Raw genomic sequence first — 12,718 nt, 5'->3', positions numbered from 1 at the left:
ACTGGTGGAAGTGACTTATGGAAATTATTTTTTGCTTTCAGAGAGCAGTTTTTCTTGCGTTTTTCAATGAAACACACGCTCTGTTATAGTCACAGCCGTGATTTAACCAGTTTTATAAACTTCAGAGTGTTTTCTATCCACACATACTAATCATATGCATATACTATATTCCTGGCATGAGTAGCAGGACGCTGAAAAGTTGCGCGATTTTTAACAGAATTTTCAAAAAAGGTGGGGGTAGATTTAACAGGTTTTAATAACCAAACATAGGTAGGCTCAGATAGACCGGCAGATTCCGACAGGACAGGACAAGGTTACAGCAAACATGACGATAGTCTGGCTCAGGCATGAAACACAACAAACAAGAATCCGACAAAGGACAGGAACAAAAACAGAGAGAGATATAGGGGACTAATCAGAGGGAAAAAGGGAACAGGTGGGAAACGGGGTGACGAGGTAGTCAGGAGGAGACAAGGAACAGCTGGGGGAAAGCGGGGGAGAAAAGGTAACCTAATACGACCAGCAGAGGGAGACAGGGTGAAAGGAAAGGACAGAGACACAACATGACAATACATGACAGTACCCCCCCACTCACCGAGCGCCTCCTGGCGCACTCGAGGAGGAAACCTGGCGGCAACGGAGGAAATCCTCGATCAGCGCACGGTCCAGCACGTCCCGAGAGGGAACCCAACTCCTCTCCTCAGGACCGTACCCCTCCCAATCAACGAGGTACTGGTGACCACGGCCCCGAGGACGCATGTCCAAAATCCTGCGGTCCCTGTAGATGGGTGCGCCCTCGACAAGGATGGGGGGGGGGGGGGGGAGACGAGCGGGGGCGCGAAGAACGGGCTTAATACAGGAGACATGGAAGACCGGGTGGACGCGACGAAGGTATCGCGGAAGAAGAAGTCGAACTGCGACAGGATTAATGACCCGAGAAATACGGAACGGACCAATGAACCGCGGGGTCAACTTGCGAGAAGCCGTCTTAAGGGGAAGGTTCTGAGTGGAGAGCCAAACTCTCTGACCGCGACAATATCTAGGACTCTTAGTTCTACGCTTATTAGCAGCCCTCACAGTCTGCGTCCTATAACGGCAAAGTGCAGACCTGACCCTCTTCCAGGTGCGCTCGCAACGTTGGACAAAAGCCTGAGCGGAGGGGACGCTGGACTCGGCGAACTGAGATGAGAACAGCGGAGGCTGGTACCCGAGGCTACTCTGAAAAGGAGATAGCCCGGTCGCAGACGAAGGAAGCGAGTTGTGGGCGTACTCTGCCCAGGGGAGCTGTTCTGACCAAGACGCAGGGTTGCGAAAAGAAAGACTGCGTAAGATGCGACCAATAGTCTGATTGGCCCGTTCTGCTTGACCGTTAGACTGGGGGTGAAAGCCGGAAGAGAGACTGACGGAAGCCCCAATCAAACGGCAAAACTCCCTCCAAAATTGAGACGTGAATTGCGGACCTCTGTCCGAAACGACGTCTGACGGAAGGCCATGAATTCTGAAAACATTCTCGATGATGATTTGTGCCGTCTCTTTAGCAGAAGGAAGCTTAGCAAGGGGAATGAAATGAGCCGCCTTAGAGAACCTATCGACAACCGTAAGAATAACAGTCTTCCCCGCTGACGAAGGCAGTCCGGTGACAAAATCTAAGGCGATGTGAGACCACGGTCGAGAGGGAATGGGCAGCGGCCTGAGCCGGCCGGCAGGAGGGGAGTTACCGGACTTAGTCTGCGCGCAGACCGAACAAGCAGCCACGAAACGACGCGTGTCATGCTCCCGGGTGGGCCACCAAAAACGCTGGCGAATGGAAGCAAGCGTACCCCGAACGCCAGGGTGGCCGGCTAACTTGGCAGAGTGAGCCCACTGAAGAACGGCCAGACGAGTAGGAACGGGAACGAAAAGAAGGTTCCTAGGACAAGCGCGCGGCGACGGAGTGTGAGTGAGCGCTTGCTTTACCTGCCTCTCAATTCCCCAGACAGTCAACCCGACAACACGCCCCTCAGGGAGAATCCCCTCGGGGTCAGTGGAGGCTACTGAAGAACTGAAGAGACGAGATAAAGCATCAGGCTTGGTGTTCTTAGAGCCCGGACGATAAGAAATCACGAACTCGAAACGAGCGAAAAACAGCGCCCAACGCGCCTGACGCGCATTAAGTCGTTTGGCAGAACGGATGTACTCAAGGTTCCTATGGTCAGTCCAAACGACAAAAGGAACGGTCGCCCCCTCCAACCACTGTCGCCATTCGCCTAGGGCTAACCGGATGGCGAGCAGTTCGCGGTTTCCCACATCATAGTTACGTTCCGACGGGGACAGGCGATGAGAAAAATACGCGCATGGGTGGACCTTGTCGTCAGAGAGGGAGCGCTGAGAAAGAATGGCTCCCACGCCCACCTCTGACGCGTCAACCTCGACAACGAACTGTCTAGAGACGTCAGGTGTAACAAGGATAGGAGCGGATGTAAAACGATTCTTGAGGAGATCAAAAGCTCCCTGGGCGGAAACGGACCACTTAAAGCACGTCTTGACAGAAGTAAGGGCTGTGAGAGGAGCTGCCACCTGACCAAAATTACGGATGAAACGACGATAGAAGTTCGCGAAGCCGAGAAAGCGCTGCAGCTCGACGCGTGACTTAGGGACGGGCCAATCAATGACAGCTTGGACCTTAGCGGGATCCATCTTAATGCCTTCAGCGGAAATAACAGAACCGAGAAATGTGACGGAGGAGGCATGAAAAGTGCACTTCTCAGCCTTCACAAAAAGACAATTCTCTAAAAGGCGCTGGAGGACACGTCGAACGTGCTGAACATGAATCTGGAGTGACGGTGAAAAAATCAGGATATCGTCAAGGTAAACGAAAACAAAGATGTTCAGCATGTCTCTCAGGACATCATTGACTAATGCCTGAAAGACAGCTGGAGCGTTAGCGAGGCCGAAAGGAAGAACCCGGTATTCAAAGTGCCCTAACGGAGTGTTAAACGCCGTCTTCCACTCGTCCCCCTCCCTGATGCGCACGAGATGGTAAGCGTTACGAAGGTCCAACTTAGTGAAAAACCTGGCTCCCTGCAGGATCTCGAAGGCTGAAGACATAAGAGGAAGCGGATAACGATTCTTCACTGTTATGTCATTCAGCCCTCGATAATCTATGCAGGGGCGCAGAGACCCGTCCTTCTTCTTGACAAAAAAAAACCCCGCTCCGGCGGGAGAGGAGGAGGGGACTATGGTACCGGCGTCAAGAGCTACAGACAAATAATCTTCGAGAGCCTTACGTTCGGGAGCCGACAGAGAGTATAGTCTACCCCGGGGGGGGGGTGGTTCTCGGAAGGAGATCAATACTACAATCATACGACCGGTGTGGAGGAAGAGAGGTGGCCCTGGACCGACTGAACACCGTGCGCAGATCGTGATATTCCTCCGGCACCCCTGTCAAATCACCAGGCTCCTCCTGTGAAGAAGAGACAGAGGAAACAGGAGGGATAGCAGACATTAAACATTTCACATGACAAGAGACGTTCCAGGAGAGGATAGAATTACTAGACCAATTAATGGAAGGATTATGACAAACTAGCCAGGGATGGCCCAAAACAACAGGTGTAAAAGGTGAACGAAAAATTAAAAAAGAAATGGTTTCACTATGATTACCAGAGACAGTGAGGGTTAAAGGTAGCGTCTCACGCTGAATCCTGGGGAGAGGACTACCATCCAGGGCGAACAAGGCCGTGGGCTCCTTTAACTGTCTGAGAGGAATGTCATGTTCCCGAGCCCAGGTCTCGTCCATAAAACAGCCCTCCGCCCCAGAGTCTATTAAGGCACTGCAGGAAGCTGACGAACCGGTCCAGCGTAGATGGACCGACAAGGTAGTGCAGGATCTTGAAGGAGAGACAGGAGTAGTAGCGCTCACCAGTAGCCCTCCGCTTACTGATGAGCTCTGGCCTTTTACTGGACATGAAGTGACAAAATGACCAGCGGAACCGCAATAGAGACAGAGGCGGTTGGTGATTCTCCGTTCCCTCTCCTTAATCGAGATGCGGATACCTCCCAGCTGCATGGGCTCAGCACCCGAGCCGGCAGAGGAAGATGGTAGTGATGCGGAGAGGGGGGCAACGGAGAACGCGAGCTCCTTTCCACGAGCTCGGTGACGAAGATCAACCCGTCGCTCAATGCGAATAGCGAGTTCAATCAAGGAATCCACGCTGGAAGGAACCTCCCGGGAGAGAATCTCATCCTTTACCTCTGCGCGGAGACCCTCCAGAAAACGAGCGAGCAAAGCCGGCTCGTTCCAGCCACTGGAGGCAGCAAGAGTGCGAAACTCAATAGAGTAGTCTGTTAGGTCGGATTCTTCTGTTACGGTGAGTGAATGAGGACCCAAAAGCGAACTAACTTAAACAGAGCTTCTTTAATAACCAAACATAGGTAGGCTCAGATAGACCGGCAGATTCCGACAGGACAGGACAAGGTTACAGCAAACATGACGATAGTCTGGCTCAGGCATGAAACACAACAAACAAGAATCCGACAAAGGACAGGAACAAAAACAGAGAGAGATATAGGGGACTAATCAGAGGGAAAAAGGGAACAGGTGGGAAACGGGGTGACGAGGTAGTCAGGAGGAGACAAGGAACAGCTGGGGGAAAGCGGGGGAGAAAAGGTAACCTAATACGACCAGCAGAGGGAGACAGGGTGAAAGGAAAGGACAGAGACACAACATGACAATACATGACAATACCAACGTGACAATATCTTATGAGGAAACCAATGTCTTTGGTTGAAATGGGAACCCTTTTTTATCCTCATATCTTATTCCATCATGGAGTTATGAGTCATCAAACACACTCTGTCCACTTGTGACAACCAGCCCCATCGCAGGGGCAATATTATTACACAATACTGATGATGTCATACAATATGGGGTTATTCTTTTGGTAAGAGGAAGTGATGCAATAGAGCAAACAGAATCTTAGCAATAGCCAAGTCTTTCTTTGATTGAACAATATTCCTAACAAAATGCTAAATTTTATGCTTTATGAAAAGCTTGACATTTTAATCTTGGCATTTAATGTATGCTGGCAGTATACTCTATACAATACTGTATACCCCCCATGGCTTGACCTAGGAAGTAAGAAAATAGGTTTGAAATACAGCTCCCTTCTTTTCAACAAACATAATTCATGGATTCTCTCATAGTTCAAACATTTACCAAAAAAACATAAACTACGAAATTGGGGAGAAAAAGGGGTAAAATTAAAAATAAAAGAAAAAGAAAAAAAGAAAAAAATTAAAAAAAGAAAAGAGACATCGTAAGAAGGTTCTAAAGATTATATTAATGCTACGAAAGAGACATCATAAGAGGGTTCTAAAGATGATCTTAATGCTACGAAAGAGACATCGTAAGAAGGTTGAACCGTAAAAATATTACACAGCGCCATTTAGATTGGGAATAATTTGCACTCTGACACCCAACGCTTGAGACAACCAACCCCAGTCTCCCCTACAAGAAGCCCCAAAGGGGGGGGGGGGGGGGGGAGCAACTGGATACACTAGTTGAGCAGGGAGCGGACCATCTAGGCCTTTTCATTTCTTGGACTGTGCTCTCGTCTTCACTGCAGCCAAGGTTTATTGTTTGATATATCTGCCAATGCAGCCTTATTCTGGCACTGATGTCACTGTTATTAGACATGGTATTTTCTTGCCATGTTTGTGGGTGGAGAGAACATTAGCACCGTGCAAACTAAATGTTTATGAGATTAAGTTATTTTAATATGCAAAGATCTTGCATGATATATGACCTGTCGTGTACACCCGGCATGAGCTCCAAACTTGCTCTGGCCAGAAGTTACCCTCAGGGAAATAAAACAAATTTGAACTTTGATTGAAAGTGCAGTGATAGACATTTGGGTGACATTAAACCATAAACCAGATATCATTTTTTTATTGGAATTTGGTTATGCTTTAAGCATAATGATCACACATTGGAAATTCAACTATCTTTTGGATGGCTTTTTGAGTAGGCTAGGTTAGGTTAGGTTGTAATCTCATTGATTAACATCTCAACCAAATTTTACTCAATAATGCACGTTTAAATGATGTGGTGTGCCCAGTGGGATGACCCTTCACAACATGTTGATTTAGCTGAACCCGCTGAGTTCGTGCTTGGGGAGGAACAAGAGCCTGCAAACCATGTGGATGGGCTGTCCAGAACAAGAGCCTGCAAACCATGTGGATGGGCTGTCCAGAACAAGAGTTGCTGGCCTCTGGTATTAACTGCCAGATGTCATTAAGCAGTTGAGTGAACTGTCATTATAAAACTGTTTGTACATATTGGCCCATGGGGGAATCAAATAGTTACTGTTGATCCAATACATTTTAAGGGTGCTTTAAATGATCAGTCTGTGCTTGCAAAGTAGTTTTATCACGACATACAAGAGCTTGGCTGAGACACCCCAGAGCCTTGGCTCAAGTCAGCATTTCTTTTTACATGAATCAATCCATTAAAATGTCACAGACATTAAAAATCTAAATCTGGACATGAAAGGTCAGATGCTTGTGGCATGTATCCACAAAACCACCAGTCTTGGCTCGGTTAATTGAGATCTTATTTTCCAGGTCACATATCTCGCTGTAAATCTATTACGGTGTCAGCAATGTGAGGACCTCATGGTAGACTAATAAGGTGAAAATAATGTGCTGGCCTGTATCAGATCTCTCTGTGGTCCACAGTATAGGTATGAGGTCTTCACCTTTCAGCACGCAGTGTGAAATCAATGGAGGACTAAATGTAATATGAATCTAATGCATTTACAATAAGAAACACTTGGATCAAATGGGGAGCTGTTGGGTTTTTCAGCAAGTTGTACAAATCTTTAGTCCAAATTTTTCAAATTATTACCCCCTCTCAGTGACCTCCAACCATGGCCATGATATGAAACTGTGTGTCAGAAATACATGCAGCCTGAAGTCAATTGGGATTGCTTTATGACCCTCTGGGATTGCTTCATGATATCTGCTGAGCTGTTCTTGAAACTAACATTTGATCCAATACAGTCCATGGCAAAGTTACAAGAAGTGTACCAAAGCAACAGATCATTTACAATCCCAATATGGCCATGTTCAGAAATGGGTGTATCAGAAATACATCCAGCTTCCACAGCAATATATCTCAGGTAATTTGGCATTGGTTTATTGGCAGATCTGCTGCCATTTGAGCTGTGCACCAGAGGATATGCCCATATATGAAACAGACTTATAGCTGATATGGTCATTAAACGGACCAGTCAAATACCTGCTTCTTTTGGACAGCTTTATTTTTAGACTTTAACATGTAAACACAACAGAGATCGCAGGAATAACCAGTCAAGGACAATATAAGCAAAGTCCATAACAGAGAACATCAATAAAACTGGGAATCCCACACCCTCCCTTCAGCTGCTGGAACACAAGTGTCTCTGGGAGAGCAGGGGACTCGTCCTTGCCAAGCCTTTTGGAAGAGTCAGGACAAGTGACAGCCCAATCCACTAGGTGACCCCACCAAGGATCAACGTTTAAAAGTTAAACCCTTCACATCCAGTCGCACAATTGGAAGACTGATTTAAATCATGGGGAAAATGGGAAGTGTTCCTGTCTGCCGGTGAAGGAGTTGAATAGAAGGTGTTGAATAGAAGGAGTTGAATGGAAAGTTGTCCAGTTTAACTGCTGCTTTCGTAATATCCTTGACGTCTATGGCAGCTGTTATATCTTTGATAGGAGCCTCTGCTTCATAGTCCTGCAATTTATGAACCAAAAAGTCATAACATGTCAAACAGTCATAATAACAGTCAACTTTAGTATCGCAATTATATAAATAATGTTGTACTCAACTTGTTGGATCAGAATCAGGGTTGTGTTCATTAGGTACAGTGTAGCAAAGCATTAAGTTGGTGGCCACCGGCTTCTTAAAAAGGCATTATTCAATGCTATCACGAACCGCCTCGAAGCCCGTAACAAAAAGGGAGACAACGTGGAGATAAAGAATAACAAAATATATTTATTACCTGAAGTAAAGTAAATACAATTAACAATGGTGTGTGTTTAGTGAGTAGTGTAAGTGAGTGGTCGCGTGTATACATCTGATAATGAGGGGTGTTGAAAGGTGCCAACGCAAACAAACCAAATAGCCACAGGGTCGTTAAATGTCACAAATGTTCCAACTTAAATGGTTTATTTTCTCAGTTGTGCTTTAAGATACAAATGTCAAATATATGTCAACAATCCTTCCTCCAAAGGACCCTTCTATGGATTAAATGTGAAAATCCCTAAATCTTTTTTTTGTTCTAGTTTGGTGAGGAATCACCCCAAAAGCTTTCTAATAGCTACACTAATGTGGCATACAGACTGTGATTCTCTAGATAACCTTCCTTTCTCCAGTAGTTAATGTTTCCTCTTTCAGAACCTGTTCATAATCCACTTCATTTTTACATGTTGAACACCATATATGTTCAAAATCACGTTGAAATGACATCAGTGTGGAACCAATGTGTCTGATCAACTTCCCCTCGCACTCCATGGTCCTGGACCTTTCTCTTTGGTTTGGACTAGATGGTATACAGCTCTACGTCAGAATTGAGTTTTTTGAATTTACACAGCAGGTTAGGAGAATTAGGTTAAGGTTAGGAAAAGGGTTAGGCTTAGCTAAAATGCAAAATGTTAAAACTTAAAGCTGTATCCCATCTAGCCTGCAACTAATGTAATCTGACAGAGTGGGTAACTGCTCACTGCTCCAAAACCTGCTTTCTGATACCATGTATCTAGTCTGTGTTGGCTGACTGTTGGGCCTTCATTCCAACCTCTCCCGTCACTGTGGATTCTATTTATAGCTTTCTCATAAAACTGTGAAGCCCCAGTTATGTGTTTGATAGGCCTATGCTGACAACGCTATCTAGCATCTAACTCATTGCAATTTGAACCCTCTGGTAAATGTGGATAAGTGTAACATTACCGAATACATGAAATGCTTTTTTCCTAAACGGGTATGGACTTGCTACTGCTTGTCTAATAATATATTATTGAATTATTGCAAGCACCACGACCCAACAACCAAGCCACCCTCTGTGAGAAATTCCTGCTGCTGCCACTGCGTCACATGCTCTCTGCTCCTTTTAATACACCAATGGTTCGCATAATGGGTTGTTTACATAGCTAGCTAGTCTGGTGGTGCCTGTAGAGTGTTAGCAAAGATACTTGCGTTGCCCTCTTCATATGGGGGAAATGGTGTAGTCGACACGGATGTATTAATTTAAACACTGAATAATGTTATGCATAGAATGAAATATACATTTTCTCTTTGAATTGTATGCTGCTACAAGTTCTAAAAAAAAGATGTATGCTCAGCACACGTGGGAACTTCAAGACTGTTGGAAAAGCATTCCAGGTGAAGCTGGTTGAGAGAATGCCAAGAGTGTGCAAAGCTGTCATCAAGGCAAATGGTGGCTACTTTGAAGAATCTCAAATATAAATACATACTTTTTTTGGTTACTACATGATTTCATATGTTATTTCATAGTTTGGATGTCTTCACTATTATTCTAAAATGTAGAAAATAGTAAGAATAAAGAAAAACCCTTGAATGAGTAGGTATGCCCAAACTTTTGACTGGTACTGTATATACAGTCATTGGTCCAGATACATCATTCGAAAATGTAAAAAAAACAATTAGACAGCTTGCTAGCTAGCCAGCCACACCATAAAGAGTTTTAACCTAAAACTATGCAAACTATCACAGATTACCAAAGGAAACCCAGTCGCGAGCTTCCCAGTGACGCAAGCTTACCAGACGAGCTGTTAAGTACCTTCTATGCTCACTTCGAGGCAAGCAACACTGAACCATGCAAGAGACCACCAGCAGTTCCGGATGACTATGTGATCACTCTCTCCGTAGCTGATGTGAATAAGACCTTTAAACGTATGTACGTTCACAAGGCCACAGGGCCAGACAGAATAGCTTCAGAGCATGCGCTGACCTGTTGGAAAGTCAACTAGATTAGAAGGCCTAGGCTACTTCATCCTAATGTATGCTAAATGCATTTGATACAAAACAAACACTGGCTAATCATAAAGGGGAATGCTCAATTTAATTATATGCATGCATATCAAACAGATAGTTCATACAGAAAGTATTCAGACCCCTTCACTTTTTCACGTTACAGCCTTATTCTAAAATGTATTAAAATAGTTTTTTCCCTCATCAATCTAAACACAATACCCCATAATGACAAAGGAAAATAAGGATTTTATAAATGTTTGCACATTTATATAAAAAAAAATAATGAAATGTAACATTTACATAAGTATTCAGACCCTTTACTCAGTACTTTGTTGAAGCACCTTTGGCAGCGATTACAGCCTTGAGTCTTCTTGGGTATGACGCTACAAGCTAGGCACACCTGTATTTGGGGAGTTTCTCACATTCTTCTCTGCAGATCCTCTCAAGCTCTGTCCGGTTGGATGAGGAGCGTTGCTGCACAGCTATTTTCAGGTCTCTCCATAGATGTTTGATAGGGTTCATGTCCAGGTTATGGCTGGGCCACTCAAGGACATTCAGAGACTTGTCCCGAAGCCACTACTGCATCTTCTTGGCTGTGTGCTTAGGGTCATTGTCCTGTTGGAAGGTGAACCTTTACCACAGTCGGAGGTCCTGAGCGCTCTGGAGCAGGACCCTCGATCCTGACTAGATTCCCAGTCCCTGCCATTGAAAAACATCCCCCACAGCGTGATGCTGCCACCACCATGCTTCACCGTAGAGATGGTGCCAGGTTTCCTCCAGACGGGATGCTTGGAATTTAGGACAGAGAATCTTGTTTCTCATGATCTGAGAGTCCTTTAGGTGCCTTTTGGTAAACTCCAAGTGGGCTGTCATGTGCCTTTTACTGAGGAGTAGCTTCTGACTGGCCACTCTACCATAATGGTCTGATTGGTGAAGTGCTGCAAAGATGGTTGTCCTTCTAGAAGGTTCTCCCATCAGAGGAACACAGAGGAACTCTGGAGCTCTGTCAGAGTGGCCATTGGGTTGTTGGTCATCTCCTGGACCCAGGCCCTTCTCCCCCGATTTCTCAGTATGGCCGGGTGGCTAGCTCTTGGTGGTTCCAAACTTCTTCCATTTAAGGATGATGGAGACAGCAGCCAGTCGCGACCAGGAGACCCATGAGGCGGCGCACAATTAGCCCAGCGTCGTCTGGGTTAGGGGAGGGTTTGTCCTTCTCCCGTCGTGCTCTAGCAACTCCTTGTGGCGGGCCGGGTGCATGCACGCTGACTTCGGTCACCACTATTTTGTCCTACCACGGCAATGCCACGGAGTGAAATGAATGCATCAGTTGCCCTCTGTTCCTGAAAACAAATTGAAATTAGCTAGCTAGCAAGGTCACCAATTCAGGATTTAAAAAAAACAACTGTTGACACTGCTGATTTTATGATACTAGGATGAGATTGCCTGCTAGCTAGCTAGCTAGCCATCGCATCTGACAAGATAACTTTGCTTGGCTAGCGGGGCTGATAAACAGCAATGACTTAACATTTGAATACAAAATTCATATGAAAATGTAATTTGGTGAATAAATAAACGTAATACTTATAAAGTTATTCCTTATTCCTCAGGAATATTTTTTCCCCAAAACGGTCTTCAGTCTGCCATTGATATAGACGTTTTTTTTAAAATTTTCGCTGTGTCGCAAGGTGTTGTGGGATAGATTCCCCATCAAAGGGAACAGAAAAGTATGCTCCCGTGCGTGCTTTGTTTTCCAGCTCTCCCAAGTACGCTTATAGAACTTCTGGTAAACTTAGTACACACTTGCCTTTTCGCGTTCCTTTGTTTGGAATCCCATTTGAAAAGTGACAGATGACTTCCGTAACCCTTTTTACGCTCTAAATAGAACACAAGTATACATTTTGGAACACCACCGTGGACTTCCTGACGGGCCTCCCCCAGGTGTTGAGGGTAGGAAACTACACATTCGCCACATTGACCCTCAACACGTGGGCCCATCAGGGCTGCGTGCTTAGTCCCATCCTGTACTCCCTGTTCACCCACAACTGCGTGACTGGGCACAACTCCCAACTCCCTCATTAAGTTTGCCGACAACACAACAGTGTTAGGCCTGATCACCAATGACAATGAGACAGCCTACAAGGAGAAGGTCATAGACCTGGCAGTGTGGTACCAGGACAACAACCTCCCCCTTAAAGTCAGTGACACCAAGGAGCTGATCGCGGACTACAGGAAACTGCATCACCGCTACAGGCTGCATCGCCGCTTGGTATGGCAACTACTTGGCATTCAACCGCAAGGCGCTACAGAGTGTAGTGCATACGGTCCAGTACATCACTGGGGCTGAGCTCCTTGCCATCCAAGACCTCTGTAACAGGCTGTGTCAAAGACTCCAGCCCCAAGTCTGGGACCAAAAGGCTCCTGAACAGCTTCTACCCTGAAGCCATAAGACTGCTGAACAATGAATCAAATGGCGATTCAAACTATTTGCATTGAACCCCTTTTTGAAAAGTATATATATATATATATATATATATATATATATATATATATATATATATATATATATATATATATAAAATTTTAAAAAATCCACACACACTTTCACACATACTGCTGCTACTGTGTTTATTATCTATCCTGATTTCCTAGTCACTTTTAAACCTACCTACATGTACATAGTACCTCAATTACCTCAACTATCTCGTA

This window comes from Oncorhynchus mykiss, unplaced genomic scaffold, assembly GCF_013265735.2.
Source record: "Oncorhynchus mykiss isolate Arlee unplaced genomic scaffold, USDA_OmykA_1.1 un_scaffold_216, whole genome shotgun sequence".
In the NCBI taxonomy this organism is placed as follows: domain Eukaryota; kingdom Metazoa; phylum Chordata; class Actinopteri; order Salmoniformes; family Salmonidae; genus Oncorhynchus; species Oncorhynchus mykiss.
This window is presented reverse-complemented; position numbering follows the sequence as displayed.